Here is a 9,321-nt window from a genome sequence, read left to right as displayed (position 1 = left end):
TTATACATGTATTCATCATTGCTTCTGCCAAAATCTGTCTGCTGCTCAATAACTTTAAATTGACAAGATTCATTGGTTTAGGATGAAATTTTGGTTGCGCTGCGAAGTTGTAACTTTTTAGAAGGACGTACAATGTACAAGCGTTTGATACATTTTTTGATGATCAAAGCAAATTTCAGTAGATATAAATGGGAGAGTTTGAGTGAACACTTTAAAGTTTGTTCATTCATCTGTGGTTGAAATGTTAGAAAATATTCTTTTGGCAATTGACAATAATTAAAAACTCTAATTTTGTTACTAATTAATTGATGAATGAAAATCCCTAATCCAGTGGTTCTCAACCTTTTTTTGCCAACGGCACACCTTGGAAAACATGAAAAAATAGCGGCACACCTGGCTATATAAACATATATAAAAAATATTTGAATTTTACAAAATAAAAACATGGTAAGTCGGACGGAATACAACCATAGACAGAGACTAGTGATAGACAAATAGAATGACTCAAACTAAATAAAGAAAAACACAGCTAAGAACTTATCAGTAGACACCTGTGAATTCTTAAATGGGATCACATGGTTATCACATTTTTTAACCGTGCCGTTCAAAATTTCGCGGCACACTTAGGAAGATCTTACGGCACACTGGTTGAGAATCACTGCCCTAATCACTGACCAAACAACAACGTACCGGATGGGACGAAAAACCAAGGTCCCGTGTATACATTGGAATGCACGTAAAAGATCCCTTGACAGTTGGAATTTGATATAAGAGTAGGCTGTAGTGTCGCTGTCCAGGCAAAATTTCCCTCATAGCACACTGTATGGCGTATACCCGTCTTCATTAGCCCAGTTTGGAGCAGAACAGTAGGACGCTAAACCCCATTTCATTTCATGTTGTCAGTAATCCAGTAATAATAACAGGGAAGCCCTCCAGGTAAACTGAATATTTTTCGTGAACCCCATGTTAGAAATTGGGTGGGGGGGGGGTGGATGGCTGAATGGTTAACATAAGGTCTGTCATTGAGTCAACTGGCGGGGTTTCGATTCCCCGGTTGTATATGTCAAAGAGTAAGGTCGCCTGTCCAACCTCGTGGGTTTTCTCCTGGTCCTCCAGTCCCCCCTCCCCACACTGCTAAAGACCCCTACATGCAAACAAATTATTGAAATAAAATTAAACCATATGTTAGTCCTGAAATGTCGAGTGAATGTTAAATCCCATTTGATTCTCTCTCTCTTGTTCAAAATTTATGACTTTTTATTGGATAATCATCTGAAAATGTCTAGAATATTTTCTATTGATATTTTAACATCCCAACGCTTGATTTCATCATTTCATCCTTTTGTCCATCCATTTAGATTTTGAGACGTTCTTAATGTTTTATTGATCAGAAAAAAATTCTTATATTATTAAAAATTTCAAAGAAACCTTGCAAATTATTGTCCATTTTTTATTTGATTTTTATACGTAACATGTCTCTTTCTAACTGTAAAAAAGATGGTGGAATATTATTCTGATCTTTACACATGACTGTATTCATAACTTCCTTATTTTATTAGTTGCTGGATACGCTTCTTCAATATCCACAACATTATTTCACTCCAAGTATTTTTACACATGACAAGCGACACGAATAACCAGTAAATTCATCACACGTCATTTTCTATCCTTTCATGAAGAAGACCATTCGTTATTTTATGACTGTTTTGGAATTCGCTCTGTAAAGCACAAATTTCATAAAAACATCAAATTAGAAAGCAGTGTTTGAAAACGCCTTCCGTCTGATTAGATTTGTTGGTGAAGTTGAAATGTGTTTTTTGTGAATCTTGTCGATGGTAGAGAATCATTGAGAAACGCTGGTGAAAAGATTTCCTGGAAGACAGTAAATAGACGGGGAGATCTGCTGTCAGTTAATGAATAACTTCAATACTTCACCAAATCTCTCTTAACTTGTCATGCTCTAACTTCTTTCAAGGGCTTGTTTTTGGGACCTTTTTTTTACGAGACATTCAGTTGGTATTAGAATGTCTATCTGTCAATCAATTTAAGGGGCATTATGGGAGATTAGATAAAGAGCTGACAGTTCTCGCTATAATAGTTAAAATATAGATAACGTAAAGAGAATATTCTGAAATTTTCAGTCAAATTTCTCCACTATGAACCGAGATATTAGCGATTAAATTTCAGGCCTTGTCTCGATCATCATTATTAAAGTTGGTACAATAAAAAAAACAAAGTCTTGATTATCCATTTTTACTTTTAAATATTTTGACGTTAAATGATCCATCACAAAATGTATTTAAATCCAGTAAAAATCGCAGGCTAGCAATGGCATCGAGAGTTGATTATGGTCTGGATAATTTAATAAATGTCTAATTAATAATTTAGATAACATTTCAGGCCTAAAGAAAGACCTGCAATAGGCAGATTTAGCTCTTGCATAATGCACGTTTAATAGATTTAACTCAGTTGAATGAATTTCTAAAAAACAAGAAATTATAAAAAGAGACTTCAATTCTATATTAACCTGGCACCAGGGTCCGGTATACACATAAAAGAATCTTTGACAGTTGGAATTTAATTTCCCCTCATCCCTTTCTTCATTAGTTGAAAAGTCACAATTTCCCCTCACACCTTTCTTCATTAGTCGAAAAGTCACAAATTACACCCGTTTTCATTCATTTATTCTTAACCCAGTGTGGGTGGCATATATGCTTTTGGGATATGACGACTCCATGCTTGTCTGCGATGTAACTACTTTGGAAGTAAACCTTAAACCACCAGCTATTACCACTATAACTCCATCAAAGAATTTCGATTCCCCAGTTGTATGTGACAAGGAGTAAGGTCGCCTATCCAACCACGTGGGTTTTCTCTGGGTCCTCCGGTTTCCTCCCACTGATAAGCGAATTATTGAAATAAAATTGAACCATGTGTTAGTCCCAAAATGACCTGGTTTGTGTCGAGTGGATTTTAAACCCAATTTCTCTCTATCTCTCCCCCCATCAATGAAAGAGTGCTTGTCTAATATCTTTAGATAATGAATTTTTAAGAAATTTTGTTCTTGAAACAACAGTTTTTAATAAAATAATACATTATCTGAATGATTGCAGCAAAACATTATTGTACTCTTTGACTTGAGGAGTCATCATTTGGGGTCACTTTTATCGCACCACAGGTGGGCAAACAGATAAACTTATTGTGAAGAAATTAAATTCATTAGACAAAATCTGAAGCAACTATAGGTAACTCTAGGTTACAACACAATGATATTACCCGAACCAGATGGAATTAGAAATGGATTAGTGCATCTGATGGTACTGCAGTATGTGACTGACTTATATCAGATTACTGAATGTTTTAAAATGTTTTGTCAGTGACATCTGGTAAGAAGCAACAGGCTATCTAAGATGGAATAAGGACTCTTGTTGTTCATATTGTGGACGTAAAACTCCAGAAACGAATGAACGAATATTGTGTTTTTACCTGAGCTCATGGCTCGAGATATTTGTTGGGATTGCTGTCAGCTTTCACCAAAGTGGTCTTATTTATAGTATATTCAGTGCATGTGCACGAGTTTTTCCTGCGGAAGTACTTAAAGAGTAAATACCCGAGTTTGATAAGGCGCCCCCCACACATGCTCCCACCAGGGGTGAAAACCAAAACCACAAGCAAGAGGTGATCAGCAACATTCCAGATTACTAGGCCTTCCCCAACCCCTATAGCTACTCTAAGTACCTCCCCTTTATCTTATAGCTACTACAAAGATCTCCCCTTTGTCTTATAGCTACTACAAAGACCTTCCCTCTATCGTATAACTACTACAAAGACCCCCCACAACCACCACCACCCCTGTATCTTCTAGCTACTCAAAGACCTCCCCTCTAATCTTATAGCTACTACAAAGACACCCGCTCCCCCTCCTTTATCTTATAGCTACTACAAAGACACCCCCTCCCCCAGCTTTATCTTATAGCTACTACAAAGACACCCCCTCCCCCACCTTTATCTTATAACTACTACAAAGACACCCCCTCCCCTACCTTTATATCTTATAACTACTACAAAGACACCCCCCTCCCCCACCTTTATCTTATAGCTACTACAAAGACACCCCTCCCCCGTCTTTATCTTATTATAACCACTACAAAGACACCCCCTCCCCCACCTTTATCTTATAGCTACTACAAAGACACCCCCTCCCCCACCTTTATATCTTAAAACTACTACAAAGACACCCCCTCCTTTATCTTATAGCTACTACAAAGACACCCCCTCCACCACCTTTATATCTTAAAACTACTACAAAGACACCCCCTCCTTTATCTTATAGCTACTACAAAGACACCCCCTCCACCACCTTTATATCTTATAACTACTACAAAGACACCCCCTCCCCCACCTTTATCTTATAGTTACTACAAAGACACCCCTTTAAGTTGTATTCCACCATCGTCTAACCAACACTCATCTTGTTACCAAGATTGTTTTCAGTTTATTACATGTATCTTTTCTTGCCAATTTGATAAATCTGCCTGATAATTGTTCATCGCAGTCTATCCCATTTACAGTTAACTTCATAAATTAAGATAAGGGATGGGATCGAGATGTAGGTATTTTGTGGTTTAGCAACACAATTTTCTAAATATTGTTGATAAGTTTAATACTTTAATAACCTTCTTAGTGTGTGACTTTACTTTCCACAAGATGTCTAATTGAAACAAAAATGGATAACCTTGGAATTATGTTACATGACTTAATAAATTCATAAAAAGAAATTCTATTCTACTTGTAACTAGCTTTATGTATAGGTTCGTTTATTTGTTACATGTATATTTGTTGTATTGTATTAATGTTCGTTTATTTGTTACATGTATATTTGTTGTATTGTAGTAATGTTCGTTTATTTGTTACATGTATATTTGTTGTATTGTATACTATTAATGTTCGTTTATTTGTTACATGTATATTTGTTGTATTGTATTAATGTTCGTTTATTTCTTACATGTATATTTGTTGTATTGTATTAGTGTCAGTTTTGTAATTGTATGCTGCTCCTCGTGGGCATTTTTATGCAATAAATATACTTATCCACTTGATTGAAGTTATAATTATGATTCAGATTATTCAAGTCTTTTTAGCGCTGAGAGAAAAAACGGCCTAAAAAAGGTTCAGTTCAGTAATTATAAATATATAATGATTTTGGTTTGGTATTCCTAATTAATTGTTAAAGCAGCATTAATTAGTCTAAGATTAGATAAAGAGCTGACAGTTCTAGCTATAAAAATTAAATAATAGATAATGTAAATAGAATATGCTGAAAATTTCAGTCAAATTAGGTAACCTAAGATTAGATAAAGAGCCGACAGTTCTGGCTATAATAGTTAAAAAAAAATAGAATATGCTGAAATTTTCAGTCAAATTACTTTACTCTGAGTCTGAGCCGAAAAAACTGAATTTAAAAAAACTGTAGCCTTGATTGTCATGGTTTCCGTTGTTATGATAATAAACAAAGTCTCGATTATTTTTTTTTACGGTTCATCTTAAATAGCTGTTAAATTGTAGATCGGATTCAAATCTGTTTAAAATCGTATCCATCAGATGATCTTGCCATGTTAATAAATGTCTAATTGATAGTTTATTTAACATTTAAGGCCTAAAGAAAGACCTGCAATATGCAGATTTAGCTCTTGCATAATGCATGTTTAAATTAATCAATTTCAGTACATTTTTTCGTATGAAGTTACCTGTGAATGAAAAATGATCAACTGCCTTAACATCTGTAACATTAATACTTTCAATGTCTTTATTGGGAAATTCCCTGATTACCTAGCATTTAATTTGGTTAGGAATAACTGAATATTTAAAAGAGAAAGTTGACTTTGTTAAAGGGTGGCTCAACTTTCAGTGGCAACTGGTGGCCTTAAGTGTAGCTAGAGGGAGCAAGAGGGGGATAGTATGATGGCTGCCACATGGTCTATTACAACAGATGAATCCGAGACTTCAGTTAACCGTTAATTAAAGAAACAATAAACATGGTCAGTATTGGTGAAGTCCACTCTGTATACATGGACTGAGTTAATGAAATGGCTGGAGGGGATGAATAGAAGCTGCTGACCTCACCATCTTCCAGCTGATCCCTCTAGGCTATCTCACTGATCATACTCTGTATCCACTCATTCCTCATCCCCTTTGTCTTCATTTTAGAAACATTTCTTCCATATGATAGTTTTATTGGATCTTATTGATGCTAGCAGCAGGTTATTTCTTTTTTCATATTCTTTATTATATGGTAGATAAATCAATAAGGAAACAAATTAATATAAGCCTACTTGGCTTGTTTTTGTATCCTATTCTTTTTGCTTTTATATTGTATAATATTCTCGAAATAAATACTGTTTAAAACCAAATCAATAAGCTTTTTCATCGATATTCAATCTTCTAAAATTAATTCTGTTTTTATGATGACGCATATATATAGTTGAATAGACTGACTTTCTATGATATAATTTTCAATAGTAAATTTTAATTATTCTGACTCACACCTATTTAAAAACTTCCATTTATTAAAGACAAGTACAGGTGTTGTGGAGTTATTTATACATGCAAACTATTTATTTGATAAAATGTGTGAATAAAGTGTATGAAAGTATCCTGAACTTGATTTCTGAAAAGTGATTTATTACAATGCAGAAGGAGATTGATACCAAAAAATAGGCAATTATATAATACAATGGATATAGAAATTTATACAAAATAAGTAAACAATTTAATACAATGAATATAGAAATTTATACAAAATAAGTAAGTAATTTAATATAATGGATACAGGAATTGAGTAATTTAATTATTACAAAAGTTAAAAAAAAAAATTTTAAGCAGGACAGGGCTTCCAGGCTTCCACCATTTTTTAAAAGGTTTACCTCTAAGGTTATTTAACTTATTTTAAATAACAGCTTGTATTGTGACATGATTGCTCTAATGTTAAATAAGATATTTTATGCAGGACAGGGCTTCCATCATCTTGTGTAAATAAAGTGTGACCATGTAATTAAAAATTACCATCTAGGGTTAATTAGGGATAATGGACACTAGTTATTTATGGCTCTTGACCAGGGGACACTTTAATTGTCCTTAATTTATCAGACATAGGCTTAGTTGATAATTGATGATAAAAATATCAAAGGAAATGATCCTGTTGCTGATGATAAAAATATTATTAAATTGTAAAACTGACTGACCAGTTAACAGGCTGCTCAATCTGTGGGGCGTTGATTTTAAATGTCAGGCTTGTACATGTATGTCGTCTGCAAAGTTCAAAGTTATTGAATTTAAATATTATACATGTAATTGCTAAGGGATCCCATTGCAAGAAATGTTAAAAGGAAGTGCAGGTTTAAGATAGCTGATCTCTGATTGGTTGATTTGTAAGGTAAGACAAACAATGTTGCAATGGTTTGCTGTCTCTCATCTCAGAGTAGGCTACACATGTGCTGTTTTTTTTTTTGTATAATCCATGTGTAAATCGTACCACGGATGTTTAATATCATATGGAGTCTAACTAGTGCTTTTTTTTTAGTAGTCTAATTTGGTCTCTTCCTTAGAAATATGGCGCTGCAGTGATCAGCCTGTGACAAACTATGAAGGAAGACTGAGTTGATACATGAAGCAATGTGAACTTCTAGTCTAATATCAGTGATTATTGATTTATCCGGAAGCCGTAAGCTGGCTCCTACATGTTGTTCTGTTTACATTCATAGCCTCAGTCAAGCAGTCTGTATCTCTCCACATATTATACTCAGTGTTTTACTTCACCAAAGAGAAAAACATTTGTCGTGGAAATGAAGAATTTCTTTATTTTACATCGTTAAGAGATCGACACAAGGTACTTCTACTTCCATTTTGTGTTTATAAAGAGTTTAAGATTGGATTTGTTGGTGTGTCGAACCCGGGGTTTATTCCTGTAGAATTAGAGAAGGTGAGTCAGACAATCATTCAGTGAAGAGGGAGGATAAAGGGTCAGCTTGCTGCTTTCAGGGTCAGTGCAATTCAGCTATTTAATCTAAATGCACTCTGTGTTTTTTTTGGTGTTGTGTAGTTTATCAATGTTGATTCTGTCTTACATAAAGTAGTTTTCAACCAGGTCTGTTTGTGGTTGTGGGTAATATATTGAGCTGAACGAGATAAAAATAGATCTGCTGGTGGTGCATGGTATTAGATGCAACCAGTGTTAGGTTTCGGTCCCAAGAGGAAACAATTACAGGGGAGAAGAAGAACTGAAATTCATCCATTCTCGCGATTAGCAACGACTGTTGAATCTCAATAACCTTAATACATACAGACGATTATTCCCTGCAATAAGGTCAAAGGTCGCATATTATTACCAAATCATGCAGCTACATAAAGAACATGACAACATGCCAAACATTGCAGGTTATTTTGGTATAATTTAGCCATACATAGCCGCCAGATATAATAAAAAAAAGATCATCCATTATTTTTATGTTTAATATTTTATGAGTATGAGTTCATCAATCATGTCTGTGAACAGTTTTGACAACAATAACTTTTTATATTATTTTATACTTAACTCCTTGTTAACAGCGAAGCAAGACACCTAAATTATCAGTGTATTAAAGAGCTGTTATCACCTCAACCAATGTGATCAAAATACAGGTCTAAAAAATTTTATACTTTTCGATGGTATCACCTCAACCAATGTATCAAAATACAGGTCTAAAAAAATTTATACTTTTCGATGGTATCCACTCCATATATATTTGACTGGTTTCTTCGTTTTTGTATGGCTGTTATATATTTACTGATGTCAAGAAAAAGTTAATATCTCCACTCAGAGTGAAGCATTTTGAAGGTATTATTCCAAACATAGGATTTTATATAGGTCTAGACGTTGTGTTAGGACTGATTAGAAATGATGTGTTTTATTTTCATAGCTTGAGTCGTCTAATTATTACGGTTATGTTATTATTATAAGGATAGTTTTTATTAGAGTTTTTTATTAGTGTAATTAGTTTAGCATATTTATATATTATTTACTGTTAATGATAGTATATTTACTGGTACTTATGTATTAAATATACATACATACATCTAAAAAAAAAACATAAACCAAAACAAGCAATTAGATCATGTTGTACGCCGAGCATTTATACACAACGTACTATAGTTATAGCTAAAACGTATGCGTAAAGATCAGAACAGAATACAGTGTAATAATTATTACATTCCTACCAATAAATATTCATTATTTATATTACATTAACATAGTCATATACGTTTCTAAATGTTGCAGAGGGGAGT

The 9,321-nt window shown here is 33.9% G+C and overlaps 1 protein-coding gene across 1 annotated transcript in view; it reads left to right on the top strand.

Annotated features, from left to right (window-relative positions):
• Positions 1-7,924: 7,924 nt before the first annotated feature.
• The window catches only part of LOC126819696 (semaphorin-2A), a 115,234-nt gene continuing 113,837 nt past the window's right edge, over positions 7,925-9,321 (top strand). The window contains exon 1 of the mRNA XM_050547891.2: positions 7,925-8,038. The gene's annotated coding sequence lies outside the window, so the exon portion shown is untranslated. The remainder of the gene's footprint in view (positions 8,039-9,321) is intronic.

The sequence above is a fragment of the Patella vulgata genome, chromosome 4, assembly GCF_932274485.2.
Source record: "Patella vulgata chromosome 4, xgPatVulg1.2, whole genome shotgun sequence".
Lineage (NCBI taxonomy): Eukaryota > Metazoa > Mollusca > Gastropoda > Patellidae > Patella > Patella vulgata.
The sequence above is the reverse complement of the archived record's forward strand: the minus strand, read 5'-3'. Positions and strand labels throughout refer to the sequence as shown.